This window comes from Ostrinia nubilalis, chromosome 30 (assembly GCF_963855985.1).
Source record: "Ostrinia nubilalis chromosome 30, ilOstNubi1.1, whole genome shotgun sequence".
NCBI lineage: Eukaryota > Metazoa > Arthropoda > Insecta > Lepidoptera > Crambidae > Ostrinia > Ostrinia nubilalis.
In genome coordinates, this window is record NC_087117.1 from 464106 (window position 1) to 491364 (window position 27259).

Sequence of the window (27259 nt, forward strand, 5' to 3'; positions counted from 1 at the left end):
CAAAAAATACAAAGAAACTCAATATTTCTTTGTAGAAAGGTGCTTTGTTGTAATTAAATTAGTCTAATTAGTTGTAATGTAGTCACCATTACGTGTATGGGAGTGAAACAACAGTGCTTGCATTATTATTGATCCATTTTCGGAAATTAGGCCAAGCTGGAATAAAATTGTTGTTTTGTGAAGTTTTTCTTGTGTCAAGCCTTATCAAGTAGGTATATTTATATGGTAAATGTTTGTAGATTGTGTTCTAAAAAGAGTACTGATATTTTTTTTCATAAGTGGTCTACTTGTAGCTAGAAAGTCTACGCCCCCTTTTTCCCTAAACGCTCTGCAGTTTCATCCTATCCTTGCGAGTTTGAAGTGAAAAGTTATTTTGCTAATTATAGCCCATTAAAGTGCTTATCATTTGTGTTATTATCGCAGCGTGTTACCGTCAAATTTCTGCTCCAATTGGTTAGAAAGTACATTTCGCGCCAGTGCCAAATTTTTGTAAAGTACTGCTTTGAATCATCTAAAAGTACGTTCAGATATGCCTTACAGTTAATATTACCTCTCTGCCTGTATAGACATCCAGTTTTGCCATCAAAACCTTGTTTATTTTGCTTGGAGTGTTATGTGTATTATTTTCTTTATTTTACAAGTTTTATTGCTTGAATACTTCTTTTAGTCTACTTCAGTCATTCAAACTTGTGCTGAAAACCCTAAATCATTCAGTTTGTTCAGCAAATTTAACTAATAAAGCCAATTATAAAATTAGTGTATGAACCTCCTACTAATTCTTTGACCTTGACATTGTGATTATTTATTGTTGTTGATATTAAACATTCAGTAGATTACAGAATTTATATTTTACTTTTTTTAATTATTATGTATTAATGTTGTTATTTAAATGTAGGTATAGATTAAACCTTTTTATCACAAAATAACTCCTATTTCAACTTCATTTATGTTTTGTTATCATAAATACTAAAAACCTCTATTGTATGTGCATAAATTTTGTGTTAAAACTGTATTATTGTATTTTTTGCTTGAGAGCATGAACATAAGTGCTTAAACACTGAAGCTCATGAGTTTCAAATTAAATTATTGAAGAAAAAGGAATTTCTTTTTTGCATTTAGGCTTTTAAAAAGCAGTTTTACATGTCTCAGTATTAATTTAAGTCTACCACTGCTTCCGGACCATAAATGGGCCAGTGCTGAAATATTAAAATTGTTTGTGAAGTATTAAAATGGACAGTAACATCCACGGGTGTTCAGGTAGTAAAGAATGATACGACAGAATGTCTATAGACGTCATTGTTTTTACTCGTTTTACATTGACCTTACTCCCAGTGAAATGTATGTGAATAAGTAGTGTCGTATTGGGAATTCATTCTTAACTTGTACTGTCCACCTAAGTGTTAAGAAGAAAAAGAAATGTTTATTCAGTATCATCGACAATACACTTAAATTAACTTAGTATTATTTACATCAGAAACCAATTAAACCATTTTTCCAGCCATGGCAAGTGAGAGCAGTTCAGCTGTGCTGGACCTGAACGATGGGGACATCACAGAAGACACGGAGCCACCGAGTGTGACGGAAGACACCAACGATGGCAACGAGGGCATACCTCTGATTATGGAGCATGGATATGATATTGCTGTTAAGGTATCGTTGAAAAGAAGAATATTTTTATTCGATTCTTCTAATGAGCTAGTGTTTATGCTATAAAAACTTTTAAATATTAAACTGCTGATAAAAAGTTAGTCAATTGAGTTTATTTTATTTATTTTTATTTATGAGTTGGCAAAATAGTGACGTCATCGCCTTGTATTAACAACCCAACCCAACAAAAACAGTTTTATAAAGTAAAACAGTTGATTGGTGATGTCAAATACCCTATTCCCAGAGTCTCATTTAAACAGTTTTATAAAGTACTAGTGGCCGCTCGCGACTTCGTACGCGTGGATCCCGTTTTACCCCCTTAAGGGTGGAGTTTCGTAAAATCATAGCAGATGTCTACACCTTATGAGGAGACTACCTGCCCAAGTTTCTAGGTGTTATAGTTTTTCGTAATTAACCCTTTTCCCAGGGGCATCACAGTGAAAATCGTGATTTTCTCAGAGACACAAACGCAGTTGAAGAGTATGATATGCGAACTGGCAGAAGAAAGCATAAAAACAGGTTTAGCTATGAACATGTCAAAGACAAAAATAATGACGAACAGTCTCAAAACACCAACATGGGTACATGGAAAATGCATAGAATATGTCGAGGACTACATATACCTGGGAAAACAGGTCTCATTCAACAAAGATAGCAACGAAGAGGTAATAAGCAGAAGGATAAACATCACCTGGAAAAAGTTCTGGTCGCACAAAGAGATCCTGAAAGGCAACTATAGCTTGCACCTGAAAAGAACCGTAGTCGAAACCTGCCTACTACCATGCTTATTATACGGGAGCCAAACTTGGGTGTACCAGACCAAAAATAGAGCAAAAATAGAATCATGTCAACATGCGATGGAGAGGAGCATTCTGAAAATAAGAAAAATTCAAAAAATCAGAAACAACAAAATTAGACAACAAACAAAACTAACAGATGCCCTCCAAAAAGCTTTAAAACTAAAATGGCAGTGGGCTGGACACCTAGCAAGGTACAAAGATAGAAGATGGACTATAACATCAACAGAATGGAAGGGACCGAAGGGGAAAAGGAATGTTGGGAGACCCAAAGAAAGGTGGGCTGATGATATAATGAGAGTAGCGGGAGAAAATTGGCTCGACCTAGCCCAGTACAGGAAGAAATGGAGCGGAATGGAGGAGGCTTTTGCCTATACAGGGGTGCCACAAGAGTGAAGACAAATGCTTCTAACTTAATTTATAAAATTGTAAACTTGTGGAAATAAAAGCTTTTTATTTTATTTATTTATTTATTTATCACAGTGAAAAAATGTATGAGAAATCCTGCATCAAATAGTTTTTTTAATTGTTAACCCTTCGCTCTGGAAGCGCTGGTAGGGCAAAAAAAAGAATGAGACATGTATAGGCTTCTTAAGAGCATTTGACGATTTGCAAGTACTAATTTAATTAGTCTAAACAAATAAAGATATTTTGATTTTGATTTTTTATTTTTACAGGTTGATGCGCCTCTAAAACAGTTATCGACGCTAGAAACGTTCGTGACGTACCGCGTGCGATGCGTCTGCGCTCGCTGGCCCGCGCCGCCCGCTGTGCGCCGCCGCTACAACCACTTCCGGGTGAGTGCGACGAGTTAAAACAGCGTTTCGATAACTCTTTTATAATGCGAAAGCTAGGGACTGGAATTCGAACATTATAATCCGGGCCTTTTCAAGGCGAAAGTGAATGGGCACTTACAGGGCAGTATCATCAGTACCATCCTAGACTGCATCTCACTTAACACCAGGTGCGATTGCAGTCAAATACCTGCCTTGTTTGTTATGTATAAAAAAACCTTGTTATAAATGTTTTCGTCTGTAAAATACCCTAATAAAAATGTACATAAAGATTTTTTGCCTTGCTCACCCTTTTATTGAACCTGTTCCATTTCTTCTTCTCCTTAAAATGATTGATTCGCAAGCTCTGTAAATATGCTCTTTGAAAAGCTTCTTACAGAACAAAAACCCATGTTTTATTTTTATTTTATTTATTTATTTGGTACACCAACAAAGTCACATACAGTTCATACATTTTAACATGGTTTAACACATGATGCGTATATGACCTCAATTACAGGTATACACAGCATTTCTTGTTTCCAAATTAAAAAAAAATGATTTGATTTGCCGGGCTAGGATGCGCCCCGTGATATAGAATAGAATAGAATAGAAAATATTTGTCTCAAAACAGAAATCTAAAATCTTATCGACGATTTTAGACGACAAACGTATGAGTAGGCGCACACCGTTGATTTTTCGTCGGCCGATAGTTTAGTCGGGCAGTTGATCAACCCACCACCACCCATGGCCATGCCAACCTTGCGGTTATACTGGCCGAATCGCGGGAAGTGTGCGCGGAATTGCGGCTGCCTACGGCAGATTGCACTCCACCGCGCCACACTTCTTGACTCCCTACAAGTTATTTTTGGGCAGTTGATCAGTATGGGCATGTATGGGAGTGCGCACACTACGCCGATTCGATTTGGCCGATTCTTCATACAAATTAAAATCGGGCACAACTATCGGCCAACTAAAAATCAACGGTGTGTGCCTACTCTAAAGCAGCAGCAGTTACAGCAGTGGACGTCCTATGGCTGAGACGATGATGATGATGATATCGCGTAAAATCGATAAAGTGGCGCGACAAATTCTTATCGTGGTGCGCATCCTAGGCCTACTGAATGTGTTTTATGAGTGTTTTTCGCCCCCAGATCCTCCACAGCCGGTTGTCAGCGGCGCACCCTCTGATCGCAGCGCCGCCGCTTCCACCGCGGCACTCCGCGCGTCAACAGCTCGACCGCTACGAGCCCGGCTTCGTGCGCCTTAGAGCGATGGCACTGCACGCGTTCCTATGTGAGTGAGAGCTAGACAAGGTGTTCCGAGTTAGACAAGGTGTTCCGAGTTAGACAAGGTGTTCCGAGTTAGACAAGGTGTTCCGAGTTAGACAAGGTGTTCCGAGTTAGACAAGGTGTTCAACCAGTGGCACTGCACGCGTTCCTATGTGAGTGACTCTACAGCCGCCCCCGCTGCTATAATCCGGTCGCCGAGCACGTAGAATTTCGTCCAATGACCCCAAGCTACCCATCCTTATCGCTCGCGCGTAATTATGTAGCTGTCGCGCTCGCACACTCACTGCGGGCGCCCGTCGCACAGTCGCGACAGCAACATAATTACGCGCTATCCTATGTGAGTGAGAGTAACTCCGCGCGTCAACAGCTCGACCGCTACGAGCCCGGCTTCGTGCGGCTACGGGCACTCGCGCTGCACGCGTTCCTGTGTAAGTGAGAGTGACTTCTTCGTCGCGGCCGCAGCTTTTGGGGTCACTGGACGAAATTCTACGTGCTCGGCGACCGGGCTTTAGCCGCGCTCTTATGTAAGTGAGAGTGACTCCGCCCGCCAAATACACATCTGACGAGGAGTTAGACAAGGTGGTCCGAGTTAGACAAGGTGGTCCGAGTTAGACAAGGTGGTCCGAGTTAGACAAGGTGGTCCGAGTTAGACAAGGTGGTCCGAGTTAGACAAGGTGGTCCGAGTTAGACAAGGCGGTCCTAGTTAGACAAGGTGGTCCGAGTTAGACAAGGTGGTCCAAGTTAGACAAGGCGGTCCGAGTTAGACAAGGTGGTCCGAGTTAGACAAGGTGTTCCGAGCTAGACAAGATGTTCAACCAGCGGTGCACCCGCTGATAGCCACTTTAACGTCACCCTACAAGCCTATAGGGGCGGAGCAGTAAAGAAAAATGTTACAACAACGGGAAATATTATTCAAAGTAATCTTTCTAAAAAAAATCGGTTCCTATCTTAACACAATATGTCCAGGAGTAAATAGCTAATTCGTTTCAGCCAAATGACGTCCGCGGGACAAAGGCCTCCCCCAAGGATTTCCATAACTATCGGTTTTGTGCTGCCTGCATCCAGTCCAGGTGCTTTCCGCGAGTCAGTAGATCGCCAGTCCACCGAGTAGGAAGGTAATAATTGAATCATCATCATCATTTCAGCCACAGGACGTCCACTTTTGAATATAGGCCTTCCCCAATTGAATAAATTATTCTTATTATTTATTGTTTTTTCCCACAGCGCGCGTGGCCAAACACCCGATCCTAACACATTCGCCGGAACTCCGAACATTCCTCTGCACGCCCGATGAGGAGCTAGACAAGGTGTTTCGAGGCGAAAGCAGCGCCCTCAACCTTTGGGGGGGACTTAGTGCCAAGAATGATAGCAAAAATACTAATGGAGCTAGGTAAGTGGGTTATATTATAACATCTGCATGCATTACGAGGAGTTAGACAAGGTGTTCCGAGTTAAACAAGGTATTCCGAGTTAGACAAGGTGTTCTGAGTTAAACAAGGTGTTTTAAGGTGAAAGTAGCGCCCTCAACCTGTGGGGACTTAGTGCTAAGAATGATAGCAAAAATACCAATGGAGCTAGGTAAGTGACTATTACATACGAGTAAGGGCTTATTTTTCAATCGTCGGATAACTTTTAACTGAAGCATAAGTTTGGCACAGTTTAATCATGGGAAATATGTCAAAATGACAAGCTTATTCTTCAATTAAAAGATATCTGACGATTGAAAAATCAATCCTAAGTGAAATATGAGAATATCTGCACCCATAAAGAGGAGCTAGACAAGGTGTTTCGAGGCGAAAGCAGCGCGCTCAACCTATGGGGACTTAGTGCCAAGTATGATGTCAATAATACTAATGGAGCTAGGTATATGGCTTATATTGGAACATCTGGATGCATGATGAGGAGTTAGACAAGGTGTTCCGAGTTAGACAAGGTCTAAAATACTTCACCAGTTTATCGATCCATCTAGAGGGAGACCTGACTAAAATACTTTTTTGGCAAGTGGTCGCCATTCGAGAACTTTTCTACCCCAACGGTCATCACTTTACGAGTAACTTATGTTTGGCAATATTTGTTATTTTTATTTTACACCTCTCGCTCTTATTTACACAAAAGCACCTATTTATTACTATGTTTATTGTCTTTTATAGTTGTTATGCCGCATAATATTCTGTTCTTTCGTCCGCAGGGTAAAAGACCCAGAATTCAGCTCGGCGGCGGACTACCTAACATCTTTGCAGCAGAAGCTGACGACTCTCTGCGCGCTCACCGTCAAACTGCACAAAGGATCGGCTGCCGTGGGGAATGAGCTCATGGGGTGAGTGAAAGACTCCATAATCAGGTCATCGGGGTTATTACCAGAGTAAATACAAATGTGTAGGTTATCTTCATAGAAACGCACCGAGTGCGGTTTGTATGTGAGCGCGCCAATATGTAAGCGGCGCGCACGCACACACTGACAAAATTTAGCGTGGATTAGCGGGGAGTTGCGCCGAATTTTGTCAGTGTGTGCGGTACTACCGCGAGGAATGGCGCCGTATTACGAGGAACATCACTCTGAATCGTGATTCAAGATGATGACCACGACCACTCTGACAAGAGTGTACCGACTGAGAAGAAGAAGAAGTGCGGTACTTGGATCGCTCCAAGTGAATCAACTGTAGCGCTTCCACATTTAGGCGATTTAGCAGCGCGTCAAACGCGCGTCAGACGCGCTGCCTGCCTTCACATTATAAAAACGCCGCTGCCGCGCTGCTGTCGCGCTACTAACGCCCTAATGTGAGGGAGCTAACAGAAGTTCTCTCTAACGCAGCATGAAAAGCGTGTGTGACGCGTAGGCGTCCCTAATGTGACTCATGAATAACGTGTCCATTTAGCGTACTTAGAGAAGTCACCAAGTACTATTTTCTTCTCTCTCTGTCTGCGACGCTTGTGTCTCAGTCCGGTGTCAACTGTCTAGCTTACGTAGAGAAGTCACGAGGTACCATCTTCTCTCCCACGCAGTATGAAGCGCGTATGCGACGCGTGGGCGTGCCAACCGAGCGTGGGCGGGGCTATAGTAGGGGCGGGCGCGGGCGCGTGCGGCGTGACTCAAGAATAACAAGCGTCTAGCTAGCTTACTAGGATACGTCACCAAGTAATATCTTCTTATACATCTAGTATGAAGCGAGTCTGCGACGCGTGAGCGTTGTGCTCACTCCTTTTTTTTACTAAAGAAATACGTCATCAAGTACTATCTTCTCTCTGACCTAGTATGAAGCGCGTGTGTGACGCGTGGGCGTGCCAACCGAGCGCGGGCGGGGCTATAGTAGACGCGGGCGCGGGCGCGTGCTAACAGTGTCTTCTCTCTGACCCAGTATGAAGCGAGTCTGTGACGCGTGGGCGTGTCTCCCGAGCGCGGGCGGGGCTATAGTAGGCGCGGGCGCGGGCGCGTGCTAACAGTGTCTTCTCTCTAATCTAGTATGAAGCGCGTGTGTGACGCGTGGGCGTGTCTCCCGAGCGCGGGCGGGGCTATAGTAGCCGCGGGCGCGGGCGCGTGCTAACAGTGTCTTCTCTCTAATCTAGTATGAAGCGCGTGTGTGACGCGTGGGCGTGTCTCCCGAGCGCGGGCGGGGCTATAGTAGCCGCGGGCGCGGGCGCGTGCTAACAGTGTCTTCTCTCTAATCTAGTATGAAGCGCGTGTGTGACGCGTGGGCGTGTCTCCCGAGCGCGGGCGGGGCTATAGTAGGCGCGGGCGCGGGCGCGTGCTAACAGTGTCTTCTCTCTAATCTAGTATGAAGCGCGTGTGTGACGCGTGGGCGTGTCTCCCGAGCGCGGGCGGGGCTATAGTAGCCGCGGGCGCGGGCGCGTGCTAACAGTGTCTTCTCTCTAATCTAGTATGAAGCGCGTGTGTGACGCGTGGGCGTGTCTCCCGAGCGCGGGCGGGGCTATAGTAGCCGCGGGCGCGGGCGCGTGCTAACAGTGTCTTCTCTCTAATCTAGTATGAAGCGCGTGTGTGACGCGTGGGCGTGTCTCCCGAGCGCGGGCGGGGCTATAGTAGGCGCGGGCGCGGGCGCGTGCTAACAGTGTCTTCTCTCTAATCTAGTATGAAGCGCGTGTGTGACGCGTGGGCGTGTCTCCCGAGCGCGGGCGGGGCTATAGTAGCCGCGGGCGCGGGCGCGTGCTAACAGTGTCTTCTCTCTAATCTAGTATGAAGCGCGTGTGTGACGCGTGGGCGTGTCTCCCGAGCGCGGGCGGGGCTATAGTAGGCGCGGGCGCGGGCGCGTGCTAACAGTGTCTTCTCTCTAATCTAGTATGAAGCGCGTGTGTGACGCGTGGGCGTGTCTCCCGAGCGCGGGCGGGGCTATAGTAGCCGCGGGCGCGGGCGCGTGCTAACAGTGTCTTCTCTCTAATCTAGTATGAAGCGCGTGTGTGACGCGTGGGCGTGTCTCCCGAGCGCGGGCGGGGCTATAGTAGCCGCGGGCGCGGGCGCGTGCTAACAGTGTCTTCTCTCTAATCTAGTATGAAGCGCGTGTGTGACGCGTGGGCGTGTCTCCCGAGCGCGGGCGGGGCTATAGTAGCCGCGGGCGCGGGCGCGTGCTAACAGTGTCTTCTCTCTAATCTAGTATGAAGCGCGTGTGTGACGCGTGGGCGTGTCTCCCGAGCGCGGGCGGGGCTATAGTAGACGCGGGCGCGGGCGCGTGCTAACAGTGTCTTCTCTCTAATCTAGTATGAAGCGCGTGTGTGACGCGTGGGCGTGTCTCCCGAGCGCGGGCGGGGCTATAGTAGCCGCGGGCGCGGGCGCGTGCTAACAGTGTCTTCTCTCTAATCTAGTATGAAGCGCGTGTGTGACGCGTGGGCGTGTCTCCCGAGCGCGGGCGGGGCTATAGTAGCCGCGGGCGCGGGCGCGTGCTAACAGTGTCTTCTCTCTAATCTAGTATGAAGCGCGTGTGTGACGCGTGGGCGTGTCTCCCGAGCGCGGGCGGGGCTATAGTAGCCGCGGGCGCGGGCGCGTGCTAACAGTGTCTTCTCTCTAATCTAGTATGAAGCGCGTGTGTGACGCGTGGGCGTGTCTCCCGAGCGCGGGCGGGGCTATAGTAGCCGCGGGCGCGGGCGCGTGCTAACAGTGTCTTCTCTCTAATCTAGTATGAAGCGCGTGTGTGACGCGTGGGCGTGTCTCCCGAGCGCGGGCGGGGCTACAGTAGCCGCGGGCGCGGGCGCGTGCTAACAGTGTCTTCTCTCTAATCTAGTATGAAGCGCGTGTGTGACGCGTGGGCGTGTCTCCCGAGCGCGGGCGGGGCTATAGTAGCCGCGGGCGCGGGCGCGTGCTAACAGTGTCTTCTCTCTAATCTAGTATGAAGCGCGTGTGTGACGCGTGGGCGTGTCTCCCGAGCGCGGGCGGGGCTATAGTAGCCGCGGGCGCGGGCGCGTGCTAACAGTGTCTTCTCTCTAATCTAGCATGAAGCGCGTGTGTGACGCGTGGGCGTGTCTCCCGAGCGTGGGCGGGGCTATAGTAGACGCGGGCGCGGGCGCGTGCTAACAGTGGGAGAGAGGAGACACAAGGGGGCTACGGGATAGCTTGCTGCTGGAACGGTTACTTGAGTGTTTTGTCATAAAGGGGAACTGTAATTCAGGGTAGCTAGTTCGGCATCCGAGAGTAGCTACTTCGTTCGTCATTCGAGTGTCGCTACTTCGGAAGTCATTAGAGACTAGCTACTTCGTCCGTCATTCGAGAAAGCTACTTTATTCTTCATTAGTTCATCGCTATTTCGTCATTCTAAAGTCACTAATCATTCGTGATTCGATCTCAATCCCTGAAAAAACAAGCTATATTTATATTACTTGGATCGCTCCAAGTGAATCAACTGTAGCGCTTTCACATTTAGGCGATTTAGCAGCGCGTCAAATGCGCGTCAGACGCGCTGCCGAAAATTTCATTCTATGTGACAGCGGATGCATGCCTTCACGTTATAAAAACGCCGCTGCCGCGCTGCTGTCGCGTTACTAACGCCCTAATGTGAGGGAGCTAACAGAAGTTCTCTATAACGCAGCATGAAGCGCGTATGCGACGCGTGTCGTGACGTGTGTCTCAGTCCGGCGTCAACTGTCTAGCTTACTTGAGGGAGCTAACAGAAGTACCATCTTCTCTCTCACGCAGCATGAAACGTGTCTGTGACGCGTGGGCGTGCCAACCGAGCGCGGGCGGGGCTATAGTAGCCGCGGGCGCGGGCGCGTGCTAACAGTGTCTTCTCTCTAATCTAGTATGAAGCGCGTGTGTGACGCGTGGGCGTGTCTCCCGAGCGCGGGCGGGGCTATAGTAGCCGCGGGCGCGGGCGCGTGCTAACAGTGTCTTCTCTCTAATCTAGTATGAAGCGCGTGTGTGACGCGTGGGCGTGTCTCCCGAGCGCGGGCGGGGCTATAGTAGACGCGGGCGCGGGCGCGTGCTAACAGTGTCTTCTCTCTAATCTAGTATGAAGCGCGTGTGTGACGCGTGGGCGTGTCTCCCGAGCGCGGGCGGGGCTATAGTAGCCGCGGGCGCGGGCGCGTGCTAACAGTGTCTTCTCTCTAATCTAGTATGAAGCGCGTGTGTGACGCGTGGGCGTGTCTCCCGAGCGCGGGCGGGGCTATAGTAGCCGCGGGCGCGGGCGCGTGCTAACAGTGTCTTCTCTCTAATCTAGTATGAAGCGCGTGTGTGACGCGTGGGCGTGTCTCCCGAGCGCGGGCGGGGCTATAGTAGCCGCGGGCGCGGGCGCGTGCTAACAGTGTCTTCTCTCTAATCTAGTATGAAGCGCGTGTGTGACGCGTGGGCGTGTCTCCCGAGCGCGGGCGGGGCTATAGTAGCCGCGGGCGCGGGCGCGTGCTAACAGTGTCTTCTCTCTAATCTAGTATGAAGCGCGTGTGTGACGCGTGGGCGTGTCTCCCGAGCGCGGGCGGGGCTATAGTAGACGCGGGCGCGGGCGCGTGCTAACAGTGTCTTCTCTCTAATCTAGTATGAAGCGCGTGTGTGACGCGTGGGCGTGTCTCCCGAGCGCGGGCGGGGCTATAGTAGCCGCGGGCGCGGGCGCGTGCTAACAGTGTCTTCTCTCTAATCTAGTATGAAGCGCGTGTGTGACGCGTGGGCGTGTCTCCCGAGCGCGGGCGGGGCTATAGTAGCCGCGGGCGCGGGCGCGTGCTAACAGTGTCTTCTCTCTAATCTAGTATGAAGCGCGTGTGTGACGCGTGGGCGTGTCTCCCGAGCGCGGGCGGGGCTATAGTAGCCGCGGGCGCGGGCGCGTGCTAACAGTGTCTTCTCTCTAATCTAGTATGAAGCGCGTGTGTGACGCGTGGGCGTGTCTCCCGAGCGTGGGCGGGGCTATAGTAGACGCGGGCGCGGGCGCGTGCTAACAGTGGGAGAGAGGAGACACAAGGGGGCTACGGGATAGCTTGCTGCTGGAACGGTTACTTGAGTGTTTTGTCATAAAGGGGAACTGTAATTCAGGGTAGCTAGTTCGGCATCCGAGAGTAGCTACTTCGTTCGTCATTCGAGTGTCGCTACTTCGGAAGTCATTAGAGACTAGCTACTTCGTCCGTCATTCGAGAAAGCTACTTTATTCTTCATTAGTTCATCGCTATTTCGTCATTCTAAAGTCACTAATCATTCGTGATTCGATCTCAATCCCTGAAAAAACAAGCTATATTTATATTACTTGGATCGCTCCAAGTGAATCAACTGTAGCGCTTTCACATTTAGGCGATTTAGCAGCGCGTCAATGCGCGTCAGACGCGCTGCCGAAAATTTCATTCTATGTGACAGCGGATGCATGCCTTCACGTTATAAAAACGCCGCTGCCGCGCTGCTGTCGCGTTACTAACGCCCTAATGTGAGGGAGCTAACAGAAGTTCTCTATAACGCAGCATGAAACGCGTATGCGACGCGTGTCGTGACGTGTGTCTCAGTCCGGCGTCAACTGTCTAGCTTACTTGAGGGAGCTAACAGAAGTACCATCTTCTCTCTCACGCAGCATGAAACGTGTCTGTGACGCGTGGGCGTGCCAATCAGCCGTGGGCGGGGCTATAGTAGCCGCGGGCGCGGGCGCGTGCTAACAGTGTCTTCTCTCTAATCTAGTATGAAGCGCGTGTGTGACGCGTGGGCGTGTCTCCCGAGCGCGGGCGGGGCTATAGTAGCCGCGGGCGCGGGCGCGTGCTAACAGTGTCTTCTCTCTAATCTAGTATGAAGCGCGTGTGTGACGCGTGGGCGTGTCTCCCGAGCGCGGGCGGGGCTATAGTAGACGCGGGCGCGGGCGCGTGCTAACAGTGTCTTCTCTCTAATCTAGTATGAAGCGCGTGTGTGACGCGTGGGCGTGTCTCCCGAGCGCGGGCGGGGCTATAGTAGCCGCGGGCGCGGGCGCGTGCTAACAGTGTCTTCTCTCTAATCTAGTATGAAGCGCGTGTGTGACGCGTGGGCGTGTCTCCCGAGCGCGGGCGGGGCTATAGTAGCCGCGGGCGCGGGCGCGTGCTAACAGTGTCTTCTCTCTAATCTAGTATGAAGCGCGTGTGTGACGCGTGGGCGTGTCTCCCGAGCGCGGGCGGGGCTATAGTAGCCGCGGGCGCGGGCGCGTGCTAACAGTGTCTTCTCTCTAATCTAGTATGAAGCGCGTGTGTGACGCGTGGGCGTGTCTCCCGAGCGCGGGCGGGGCTATAGTAGCCGCGGGCGCGGGCGCGTGCTAACAGTGTCTTCTCTCTAATCTAGTATGAAGCGCGTGTGTGACGCGTGGGCGTGTCTCCCGAGCGCGGGCGGGGCTATAGTAGCCGCGGGCGCGGGCGCGTGCTAACAGTGTCTTCTCTCTAATCTAGTATGAAGCGCGTGTGTGACGCGTGGGCGTGTCTCCCGAGCGCGGGCGGGGCTATAGTAGACGCGGGCGCGGGCGCGTGCTAACAGTGTCTTCTCTCTAATCTAGTATGAAGCGCGTGTGTGACGCGTGGGCGTGTCTCCCGAGCGCGGGCGGGGCTATAGTAGCCGCGGGCGCGGGCGCGTGCTAACAGTGTCTTCTCTCTAATCTAGTATGAAGCGCGTGTGTGACGCGTGGGCGTGTCTCCCGAGCGCGGGCGGGGCTATAGTAGGCGCGGGCGCGGGCGCGTGCTAACAGTGTCTTCTCTCTAATCTAGTATGAAGCGCGTGTGTGACGCGTGGGCGTGTCTCCCGAGCGCGGGCGGGGCTATAGTAGGCGCGGGCGCGGGCGCGTGCGGCGCGGCGCGGGCGCGCGAGCTGCCGCCGTCGCTGCGGGCGCGCGCCACGCTGCCGCAGCTGGCCGCCTGCGAGCGGAGGGCGGACAGGGGGCTGTGAGGGAGAGAGGAGACACAAGGGGGCTACAGGATAGTTTGCTGCTGGATCGGTTACTTGTGTGTTTTGTTATAAAGCGGGACTGTAATTCAGAGTAGCTAGTTCGGCATCCGAGAGTAGCTACTTTGTTATTCGAGCGTCGCTACTTCGTCCGTCATTCTAGACTAGCTACTTCGTTCGTCATTCGAGTGTCGCTACTTCGGAAGTCATTAGAGACTAGCTACTTCGTCCGTCAGTCGAAAATAGCCACTTCGTCATTCAAGGGTCGCTATTTCGTCATTCTAGGGTCACTTATCTTTCAGGAGTCGATCTCAATCCCTGAAAAAACAAGCTATATTTAGCTTACTTGGACCGCTCCAAGTGAATCAGCGCGTCAAACGCGCGTCAGACGCGCTGCCGAAAATTTCATACTATATGACAGCGGATGCATGTTTTTACATGCTGCTGTCGCGCCCTAATGTGAAAGCGCTCTTAATATTACTTGAGGGAGCTAACAGAAGTACCATCTTCTCTCTCACGCAGTATGAAGCGTGTCTGTGACGCGTGGGCGTGCCAACCGAGCGTGGGCGGGGCTTTGCTTGAGAGAGCTAACAGTACCTTCACTCTCACGCAGCATGAAACGTGTCTGTGACGCGTGGGCGTGTCTCCCGAGCGCGGGCGGGGCTATAGTAGCCGCGGGCGCGGGCGCGTGCGGCGCGGCGCGGGCGCGCGAGCTCCCGCCGGCGCTGCGGGCGCGCGCCACGCTGCCGCAGCTGGCCGCCTGCGAGCGGAGGGCGGACAGGGGGCTGTGTGGGAGAGAGGAGACACAAGGGGGCTACGGGATAGTTTGCTGCTGGAACTGTCATTTGTGTGTTTTGTCATTAAGCGAGACATTCAGAGTAGCTAGCGTAGGGCGGACAGGGGGCTGTGGGAGGGAGAGGAGACACAAGGGGGCTGCGAGATAGTTTGCTGCTGGAACGGTTACTTGTGTGTTTTGTCTTAAAGCGGGACTGTAATTCAGAGTAGCTAGTTCGGCATCCGAGAGTAGCTACTTCGTCCGTCATTCGAGTGTAGCTACTGCGTTCGTCATTCGAGACTAGCTACTTCGTCATTCGAGGGTCGCTAATTTTGTCTCTAGTTCGCCATTCAAGGGTTGCTATTTCGTCATTCTAGGGTCACTTATCTTTCAGGACTCGATCTCAATCCCTGAAAAAACAAGCCATATTTAGCTTACTTGGATCGCTCCAAGTGAATCAACTGTAGCGCTTTCACATTTAGGCGATTTTGCAGCGCGTCAAACGCGCGTCAGACGCGCTGCCTGCTTTCACATTATAAAAACGCCGCTTCCGCGCTGCTGTCGCGCTACTAACGCTCTAATGTGAGGGAGCTAACAGAAGTTCTCTCTCACGCAGCATGAAGCGTGTCTGTGACGCGTGGGCGTGTCTCCCGAGCGCGGGCGGGGCTATAGTAGCCGCGGGCGCGGGCGCGTGCGGCGCGGCGCGGGCGCGCGAGCTCCCGCCGGCGCTGCGGGCGCGCGCCACGTTGCCGCAGCTGGCCGCGTATTGCGCGCAGCATGTGGAGAAGATCAAGCAGAGGGACGCGTTGCACGGTGAGTTGTGGAGCGTACTATCCGTTCGCTTTAAGTTTGCCACTGGCGATATGACGTCACTACAAGGAAAGCGTCTATAACTTTAACAATCTATATTTAAAATATTTTTTATTTATTCGTTTCGACGACGCGTCGCGACAGCGTTTAATCGCGGTTGAGGGAGGGGACGCGAATTCCACGGACCGGCAAACTTAGCGCGAACGGGTTGTATGTGATACAAAGATTATAAAACTAAAACTCATAAAACTCATTTATTTTTGCAAATAGGCTTTTAAAAGCACTTTTACACGTCCCAGTATTAACCTTACCACTGCTTCGGGACAATAAATGGGCCAGTGCTGAGAAGAAGCAACGTATCAATCAGATGTGATTAAATGTGGGTCTTATGACGTTAGTCATGCAAATTGGTGGATAATGGTATACATAGAAAATGTGTGGATCATAATGTGATACAAAGAAAAAACGATCAGATGTGATAGAAAAAAATGTGGATCATAAAATATGTAACTAAAATATAAATGTGTAGATAATGTAATATGTATTTAGTCCAGTCAATGAATGCCTTAAGAGCCATTTCACAAAAATATTCCGCGCGAATTTAGCTGAAAACTGTCAACGCAACGTCAAAAGAGTAAAAAGAACGCCGAAATGGACAAAAAAATCTTGAACCGTGACCGTATTAAGACTTGATATAAGTAATTAATTTTAAGGTAGAATACGGTTAATAAACTTGATAAATTAATTTAAAATTTTAATAGAGTTTATTTAGTCTTTTAAAGATTTTTATAATTCGATTAATAATGAAACACGAATAGGTATAATATGTAAAATAAAATTATAATTAAGTACAAAATAAAGACAGTCAACATAGTAAAAAAAAATCTGCCCCCTTACAGCTCCATCATCGGACTCTGGATATCATTTAGGGACGAAATATTCGTCAAGGCGAATTACACAAGCCCAAACTCCATAGGGTTCTATTGTTTTGTTACGGAGTTGCAATGGAGGTGGCCATTGCAACTCCTCAAGATCCATTATCAGACAGAGCTAAGAAATAAATAAATAAATATTATTGTTATTAAACAAATGACTAAAATAATTCATCTTACTTCTTACTAGTCTTACTAATATTATAAATACGAAAGTTTGTGTGGATGTCAGGATGTATGTTACTCTTTCACGCAAACACTACTGAACAGATTTTGATGAAATTTTACAGTACAGTACAGCAGTATTAGCACAGAATACATAATAGTAGCAACAGAAATCGCAATTGATCAGATGCCGACATTTTAACGGTAATAATAATAATGCAAAATTTCCAACGAACCTGGTGCATTCGAAATCGCACCGTAATACTACGCTCATAAGAGCGCAATTTTTTTGTGATCAGAATTTATCTTCCTCGCAGCTCAAGCGTCAGGGTTGTATAAGCAAAGTAAAATAAATAAAAACTTAATTTTAAGAAGCATTTATTGTATTTACGATTGGTAAACGTTAATCTAGTGGTGTTTGTATTTCGTACCATCTCCAAAGTACCTATTAATAAACTTCAGTGTTGCGATAATTCGAAATTGGACAAACGTTTTAAAAGGTGTAGTGTCGGAAACAAGACACGGTGAAGTAAAGTTAATGTTTTTATTAGCTAAAATTGTAATTGCCTCGCTCTATATTACATGGTTTCATATATCAATATGTGGATTATGTAGTGGGATGTGTTACCACATAAATAATACATAAGTCTAGTAGACAAGTTATTTATTTCTGTAACACATTTGTTTGTAATTCCTGTTATTTTTAATTAATTAAATTACTACAGTTAATTATTATTTCTAAATATTACGATCTTCCATTATAAAGAGGAAAAACAGTGCTGTTGGAACAATAAACCTTGATTGCGACGATGATCGACCGAGCGTGTATAGGTACGCGTGTGTACATACAGGCGCGTGGCGGCCCTGACTGATTTGCAACTTAAAGTTGTCGCGAGCTGTAGGTAATTATCTCGGCCGGCATAGGCGAGTGACAGAGGCCTGGTACTAGTCAGTCTGTGTTCAACTATCACTCGGGTCGGATGTTCCTATCGCAAGATCGTTGTTGATTCACTCAGTTCCAATACGTCTCTAGAGTCTCTCTCAACTGAGCACTAGTGCTGTGTGTAATTATTCTCGTGAATACACTGAGTTTATTAATTTCTACGAGTGGATTTCATTTTTCCTGGGACCTAAACCAGAAGACCCTGTCGCCAGCGACAGCGGACGCTCATCCATCCCTGGCGTCGACCAGAATAACAATATACACCACTACAGTTTTATCACCCAAAAAAAATTTCTGGGTAATGAGTTATTGTTGTAGTGACAAAGGGGCGGAGCCGGTGTCGCAACAATATGCCCAAAAACAGAACATATTGCTTGTGAAAGCAATGATGACAGGAGCGTCGGCATAATGTAAACAGTTTACATTGCTTGCATACTACTAAAGGTTATTCGAACGTTGAATACTGATATCGCAGTGGATAATGAGTACATATTTTGATATCTTTGTGTGTGTGAATTTATAATGCGACACTGAGTTTCGAACTCAGCGCATTACTTAGCATCTCTCTATATCTCTATGGAAGCAAGTTAAATCCAAAATAACATTCTACACCTTTTTAACCTCGTCAGGTAATAATTTTAATAAGATACGAAGCGTCATCTATCAATAGAGAATATACCTATTTTAGAAGTTAATAAATTATGTAAATATAAACACTTTAGTTAAATCGTAGAATTTCTAAAAACTAGTAAAGAAATCGTATTGGAAACAATAAAATATTTATTAAAACGTCAAATTATCGAAGATTTTGACTAAAGTTTTTGAAAATATTTTATAACCTACATAGAAAACATTTAGGATTCTAATCGTGAAAGATTTTTTTTTCGTAGCCTATTGCCTTCAAACAAACAAATAATCAAATCTTTCCTCTTTGAGTATAGATTTAACAACAAAACTCTCTCGATACAACGCTTCTTTTTCTTCTTCACGAAACAAAACTCAAAGCGGATAAATAAATAAACAAATCTTTGGACAATTTTACAGCGCCATCTAGTCCCAAAGTAAGCAACTAAGCTTCTGTTAAGGGTGCTAGCCAGCTTATTGGATATACTACTTACATACTTTTTATAATTTATTTATTAAAGACCCAGACCCGTCAAAGAAATTATAATTCATCATTTCAATTTCTGCTCAGCCGGTAATCGAACCCGGGACCTCTCGGCATATTAGTCCGTTTCGAACCACTAAACCAAACGGCCGACTCGAAACAGGGAACCTCTCGACATAGTATCAAAAATATTTGGTCGCCGTATAAATCACCGCTTCACGACACGAACGCACGTAAACGTCATGGCGGGATAAATGACACAGGTCCTGCCTTGACGGGCGCTCGCGCCATACTAATCGATGTCGGCTTGCGCATTGTAATTTATACTGTTATTCACATCAATATTTTGACAAAGTGGTTACTAATATTTAAACAATAACTGTAGAAATCAATTCTCCAATGAATATTCTTTATTCTGGGATACCTTTATTGCTGTTATTGCTGTGTATTTAAACCAAAAATTACGATCAAAATGTGACGTAAATCTTAAAAATTTGCTAAATTATTTTTAGATTTTACTCAATAATGGTAATGAAATTCAAGAATCCGTTTGATTATTGGACTACAAGAATATATGTCCGATGATTACTATATATTTTTAAGTTTATTATATGAGCATAAATAATAGATACAGGACTTTGAAAATGAGTCTGCGGCAATTTTTCCGTAAAATGGTTGTGGGAGATGGGGCACTGCGAATTAAGCAAAAGAGTTTTAGTAAATCCGTTACATTAATGGTCAACAACAAGGATTGACCTATCTTTCGCAGTTAATAAATAATCTCTGGGTGTTGCTTAAGATAGTAATTCATGCTTCCGAAATCTTAGAAATTCGCACGAAAATGTAAAATGGCTCTTAACGACGGTGTAGAGAGAAATCCGTGGAACACAATTTCTGACCTCGGGACTTTATTTAGCCTAGTTAGGTGGTGAACATAGCAAAAGTCCCCGCCCTTAGCCCTTGAGCCGGCGGGGAGAGGGGGGTTTAAAGGTACCACTTTTCGGTTTTTCGCTTAATCCTCGCAAACTATGCGTCCTAGTGACATGACTACTATGAACCAAAAAAAGCTTATTCAATTTACTACAGGTGAGACCGTCAAGTTTTTCTATATCTTGTATAGTTTTTGCGGCATCTGCTCTAGAAGGTCTGTAAAATTGGAAATTTTATTGTTGTCTTACATGTTCCTTTCAGGAGAAAATCGACTAAATCAACATTGAGCAAACACTATAGACATGCGGGAGCATGTTAAGCCTAGTTCCAGGGAGGGGACTGCACCGTGCGTATATTTAGACGAACCAATTAGAGCCACTTTTGACTCCTCATCATTCAAAAACTCCTGTGCATTAACACTTCAAATTTGGCTCATGTATTGAGACTTGCAAGATATACATCAGCTTCAAATTTCATAAATATACCTCAAACGGTTATTTAGGTATTGACGTTCAAAAATCGATATTTAGAGCACTAAAATCTATCTATCACATGTGAAATGTTAAAATTTACTGGTTTTTTATTTGTTCATATGTATTTACATAACTACCTTTCTGGATGCCAAATTTGATCCTTCGAGGTCATCTGGAATTGGTTAGAATTTGGTCTATAGGTCAGACATGTAGATTTTTGGACGTCAATATCTAAAGAACCGTTTGAGGCATATTTATGAAATTTGAAACTGATGTATATCTTGCAAGTCTCAACACATGAGCCAAATTTGAAGTGTTAATGCACAGTAATTTTTGAGTGATGAGGAGTCAAAAGTGGCTCAAAGTGGTTCGTCTAAATATACGCACGGTGCAGTCCCCTCCCTGGAACTAGGCTTAACGTCATGCTCCCGCATGTCTAGAATGATTGCTCAATGTTGATTTAGTCGATTTTCTCCTAATGGAAACATGTAAGACAAAAATAAAATTTCCAATATTACAGACCTTCTAGAGCAGATGCCGCGAAAACTATACAATTTATAGAAAAACTTGTTTATCTCACCTGTAGCAAATTGAATATGCTTTTTTTGGTTCAAAGTAGTCATGTCACTAGGACGCATAGTTTCCGAGGATTAAGCGAAAAACCGAAAAGTGGCACCTTTAAACCCCCCTCTCCCCGCCGGCTCAAGGGCTAAGGGCGGGGACTTTTGCTATGTTCACCTCCTAACTAGTCTAAATAAAGTCCTGAAGTCAGAAATTGTGTCCTACAGTTTTCCATCTATAATGCTTTATTGACTGGACTAATTATGTACCTTAAAATGTGTGGATCATAATTATGTGATACATAAAATGTTTGGATCTTATGTGATTAATTCCGTTACCATTTTTTCTAAGATTAGTCTACGAATCTACGAAGACTGAAAGTAAATGAATAAATTCGTGATATAGAATCGTGAATCAATAGGCTGTATGCATCATATACTTGTAAAAAAACACCTTTTTTTTTGCAGCAACATACGTTTCCGGCAATAATGCTACAGGCGAAATACATAACAGGTAAATATCAGAAATAACATTATACCAACTATAAATATTTGTTAAATAAACTGTATTTCAGTTAGTCACGTTATAAATTATAGCTTACATGTTATTCTAATGTATATTAAATATTTAATAATGTTAAGTTTTATTAAAATGCTTTCAGTATTTTTTGCATAAAACAGTAATAAACACCTATCCACCGTCAAATCTTTAATTTATAATCAATATTTAAAATATTTTCAGGCTAGAGCAAGCCTCCGAAGCCCTCCGTTCCGACCTATCAGACTGGATACCTAAAACCCGGTCGGAGATCAAGTCCACGCTTCTAGAGCTGGCCGAGCGGCAGGTCACCATCCACTCGCAGACGCTGCTGAGCTGGGAACACGCGCTGAAGCTAGCCACCGAGGCAGATTCTGGAGAACTCTTCAAGACTGTGTCCAAGGTAGGTAGATATTTCTTCTATTCACAACAGGGAACCTGATGGAGAGTGATAATCAGGCCGAAGGAAGGAGCTTCACCCGGAATCCTCAACCGCCGAGGTACTGGCTCTAGGCTTCCCTTTAGAATCCCTCCCCCCCTTCCCTCATACCCTGACTTACCAATAAATAACCCCCCTCCCCCCTTATACCCAGATTTACCAATAAAACACTAGTACGTTGAATCAAAAGTACCAGGCCAACATAACTATGATGGAGCTCTTTTGTAATTTCTCGAGTCAAGAAGAATTCGAAGTAGCTCCTTCATAGTTATGTTGCACTGGTACTTTTTATTTGCTGTAGTATGGAGCATGACGTTATTTCTGTCTTTAGGGGGGGGCATAGACAAGTAGGTTGTCTAGGTCTACAGAAGAGTAGAAGAAGGTTGTGTTTTACTGGGAAGGAAATTCCCAGTTGTCCAACTGGTAAGACTCCAAAGAATAGGGGGTCCAAAGACCCGGTCGTAGATCATCATCATCAATCCACACTCCTTGAGCTGGCCGAGCGGCAGGTCACCATCCACTCGCAGACGCTGCTGAGCTGGGAACACGCGCTGAAGCTAGCCACCGAGGCAGATTCTGGAGAACTCTTCAAGACTGTGTCCAAGGTAGGTAGATATTTCTTTTATCCACAACAACTGTGATGATCAGGCCGAAGGAGGAGAGCTTCACCCGGAATCCTCAACCGCAGAGGAACTGGCTCTAGGCTTCCCTTTAGATCCACCCCCCCCCCCCCCTCATACCCTGACTTACCAATAATCCCCCTCCCCCCTACCAATACCCAGACTACCAATAAAACGTTGAATAAAAAGTACCAGGTCAACATAACTATGATGGAGCTCTTTTGTAATTTCTCGAGTCAACCAAGAAGAATTCGAACTAGCTCCTTCATAGTTATGTTTCCCTGGTACTTTTTATTTGGTGTAGTATGGGGATGAGGCTTTTAAACGTTGTTTTTATGTCTTTAGGGGGGGGGGGGGGGGGGGGATAGACAACCAGGTAGGTTGTCTAGGTCTACAGAACAGTAGAAGGAGGTTGTGTTTTACTGGGAAGGAAATTCCCAGTAGTTCTACTAGTAAGACTTCAGAGAATAGGGGGTACCAAAGCCCCGGTCGTAGATCATCATCATCATCAATCCACGCTGCTAGAGCTGGCCGAGCGGCAGGTCACCATCCACTCGCAGACGCTGCTGAGCTGGGAACACGCGCTGAAGCTAGCCACCGAGGCAGACTCGGGGGAACTCTTCAAGACTGTGTCCAAGGTAGGTATTGAATAAGTAGATTTCTTCCTAGGCACATGAACTTGGTAGATTTTTGTTCCTACAGCTACCATCCCCCCCCCCCCTCCCCCCTTCAGACCCGTTAGGAGACTAGGCCTTCCCCCCTTACCCCTACTTACCAGTAAAACATCCTAAAATTTTCTGCTACAGTGAACAAAAAGTACCAGGGCAACATAACTATGATGGAGCTTTCAGCATCTCACCTGATGAAAAATTATTCAGGCCGAAGGAAGAGAGCTTCACCCGGAATCCTCAACCATAGAGAAACTGGCTCTAGGTTAGCTCCCCCCCCTCTAACTAATTAACTTACTAATAAAACACCTACAAACTTGTACTAGAGTGAATAAAAAGTACCAGGCCAACAAAACTATAATGGAGCTCTTTTGTAATTTCTCGAGTCAACCAAGAAGAATTCGAAATAGCTCCTTCATAGTTATCTTGCCCTGGTACTTTTTATTTGCTTTACTATGGAGCATGGGGCTTTTAGACATTTATTTATGTCTTTAGGAGGGGGGGGGGGGGGGGCATAGACAACCAGGTAGGTTGTCTAGGTCTACAGAAGAGTAGGAGGTTGTGTTTTACTAGGAAGGAAATTCCCAGTAGTTCTACTAGTAAGACTGCAGAGAATAGGGAGTACCAAAGACCAGGTCGTAGATCATCATCATCATCATCAATCCACGCTCCTAGAGCTGGCCGAGCGGCAGGTCACCATCCACTCGCAGACGCTGCTGAGCTGGGAACACGCGCTGAAGCTAGCCACCGAGGCAGACTCGGGGGAACTCTTCAAGACTGTGTCTAAGGTAGGTAGTGTCAGCGTCGAACATTCTCTACGTCGACATCTGAAAGAGACGATAATAGTATATTTCCATAGTAGAGACAGAGACAGACCACTGAGGCAGATGCTGGAGAACTCTTCAAGACTGTTTCAAAGGTAGGTTCCCCTAGGCACATGAATTTGGCAGATGTTTGTTCCTACAGCTACCATCCCCCCCCCCCCCCTTCAGACCCGATAGGAGACTATTAGGCCTTCCACATTACCCCCCCTTACCCCTACTTACCACTAAAACATCCCACAATGGACCTGGCGCACAATTTTTGTTGAAGATGCCAAACAAAACTACAAAAAATTAGAATGAATACTGTGTTTTTACTTTTTTGATATCTTTAAAAATGACTGAAATATTCAAGCTCAAAGTGCGCTCTTCCGCTTGGGGCGATTTTCCGCGCGGATTTTGAAAATGTGACGTAGTAACATGAAAAGCTGCATGTAAGATATTATCTGTGTACAATGGTTAGAATGGTTAGTAGGGGAGCCGAAGCGAGGATTTCGGGACTTACTAAAGAGTGGCAGTCTGGCAGACTAACATACAAGGAAATACTTTGTACCTGGTTGAGTACCTCTACTTAGTATGAATTTTTGATATAAAACGGCATTAGTTCTTATGCCTTTTACGCAAAAAATACCTCAATTAAGCCCAAATTTAAGACACGCAGCCAAACCTTGAGTGCCGATGGAAACTAGCCTAGATGGAGGACACATGAAATTGAACTTCTGCTTCTTCATTGGTAAAGACTTATCATTTACCATACCTTAACATTTTGTATTCCATTTTCCAGACACTTTTTTTTAGCTTACTGTTTAAACAAAACGTGGGTTTTTTTAAAATCTCAAGTCTTTTGAACGCACATCTGAACGATGTCTGGTTTTAATTTCACCCTGTTTCTGCTGTAGACTATCTTCAAGGTAAACAGTAAAGCATAGGATTTTTTGGGTTCTCGCCTTCACTGCTTTTATCGCTACTGGAGACCTATCCTCGAGAGGGCAACTACTTCTATTTTTTATACTTAAAACTTCATTGTACCTATCATTTAATGAAAAGATAAACTAAAATTTATCAGCACAACGAAAATCTGCTTTGGCGCGTAGCCGCGCCAATGCAACGTGACAACTGCAGTTCGGACTTCTTTATGCGCATACAATAAAATTCGAACTATCGCACATTTTCTCTTTCTAATTCTAATTCAGTAAAAAATGTTTTTGAAACCTTCATTCAAAATTCAAAAGTTATTATCATATGACAGAACTTATGACCAGACTATGTACATTGAATAAAATATTTTTATTTTTATCATCAAGCTAAGCAGCCTAATAAGTTACTATGACACTCGAGTTAATCCACATTCAGCACCATAGCCTCCCCTTCTACAAGCCCCTCTACAAATGTCAAAATGTCACTTAACCCTTTTAGCACCAGTTTTCTTTTGTTTTTGAGAAGATGTAGGTACCCAAATTTTTATTTCAGTTAAATTATAGTCCAGTCGTTTGGTACAAATTAACGTGGTTACCTGGAGAGTGTTCTGGGAGTTTTGAAAACTAGTGTTTAAATAGATTTCGCTATGCTCTCTGTTAGCCTGTTAGTTAAGTGTGATTGCCGCGCTCGTTGAGAGATTGGAAAAATGCTGCATTAGAGAAAGTTTTGATAATTTTACATTCTTTCCTATTTCGTCGTTACAGCCAAATGACGTCCACTGCTGGACAAAGGCGAGAGGCCTTTGGGTTTTCCATAGGTTTTTTACAATGAACAGTCCTGTGCTGCCCGCATTCAGGTTCTTCCCGCGACCTTTACCAAATCGTCGGTCCACCTAGTAGGAGGCCTACCCACGTTACGTCTTCCAGAACGTGGTATCGTATCTACGAGCTATGTGTCCCGCCCACTGCCACTTGATTTTAGCAATTCTGCGTGCTATGTCGGTCACTTTGGTTCTCCTGCGGATCTCCTCATTTCTGATTCGATCACGCAGGGAAACCCCGAGCATAGCCCGCTCCATCGCCCTTTGGGTGACCTTGAGCCTTTTTATGAGGCCCATAGTAAGCGATCACGTTTCAGATCCTTAAACTTTCCTATTTATTTCACGACTAGCTTATGTCTGCGGCCTCACCAGCGTGAAATTCAGTGTCACAGTACGGCATAAATTATAGCCTATATGGTAATCTGGGTTACAAACAATAATATTGTACAGTTTCAACAAAATCCGTTGAGTACTTTTTGCGTGAAAGAGTAACAAACCTAAGACACAGGAATCTTCCTAGTTCAGGTATCAACCCACCAACGTCCAACATTCTGACTTTTTATTTTTTCTGATTATTTGTTATTATAAATATCATAATATTATCTGTTATGTTAGTGAGAAATAAACATGACTTTACTTTACTTCACTTTACATTACTTTAAACATCCAGACATCCAAACTTTCGCATCCGCGACTTCGTACGCGTGGACCTCGTTTTACTCCATTAGGGGTGGATTTTCGTATAATCCGCTCTTAGCATCTATAGCGCATACATAAATGTAAAAATGGCTTAATAGTGCACAAAATTGGCAATAGGTGGCATAATAATGGTTACTTTTGGGTTTGAAATGTGATTGAACGATGACAACTAACAACAGTTGTCAGTTGGGTAAAATTTTATTTTATTTGGAAAAAGACAAAAAGTGGTAAATGGGTTAACGTGCGGGGGCTGAAAAATCATGTTGTGACGTCACGCGCGAATATTGGAAATTTTTGAAAATTTTAAAAGGTCCGTAAACTTCTCGAGGCTCTATCTTCGGTAATACTGGATGGATTGAGGTGAAATAAAGACTAGTGTAATTTATGTGATCTAAACTTTAAATTAAATCATAATTTAACTTAATATTACAACTTATGCGTGTTGTCCATTTTCTGCTACAGTGAATTAAAAGTACCAGGGCAACATAACTATGATGGAGCTCTCAGCATCTCACCTGATGGAAAGTGATGATCAGGCCGAAGGAAGAGAGCTTCACCCGGAATCCTTAACCGCAGAGGAACTGGCTCTAAGCTAGCCCCCCCCCCCCCCCCCCCTCTAGCTATTAAACTTACCAAAAAAAAATACTACAAACTTGTACTAGAGTGAATAAAAAGTACCAGGCCAACATAACTATGATGGAGCTCTCAGCATCTCACCTGATGAAAAGTGATTCAGGCCGAAGGAAGAGAGCTTCACCCGGAATCCTTAACCACAGAGGAACTAGCTCTAAGCTAGCCCCCCCCCCCCCTTGAAATAGCTCCTTCATAGTTATGTTAGCCTGGTACTTTTTATTTGGTGTAGTATGGGGATGAGGCTTTTAAACTTTGTTTTTATGTCTTTAGGGGGGGGGCATAGACAAGTAGGTACTTGGTAGGTGTCTTGGGGGGGCGTCATAGACAAGGAGGTTTGTCTAGGTCTACAGAAGAGTAGCAGGTTGTGTTTTACTAGGAAGGAAATTCCCAGTAGTTCTACTAGTAAGACTACATAGAATAGGGAGTACCAAAGACCAGGTCGTAGATCATCATCATCATCATCAATCCACGCTCCTGGAGCTGGCCGAGCGGCAGGTCACCATCCACTCGCAGACGCTGCTGAGCTGGGAACACGCGCTGAAGCTAGCCACCGAGGCAGACTCGGGGGAACTCTTCAAGACTGTGTCCAAGGTAGGTATT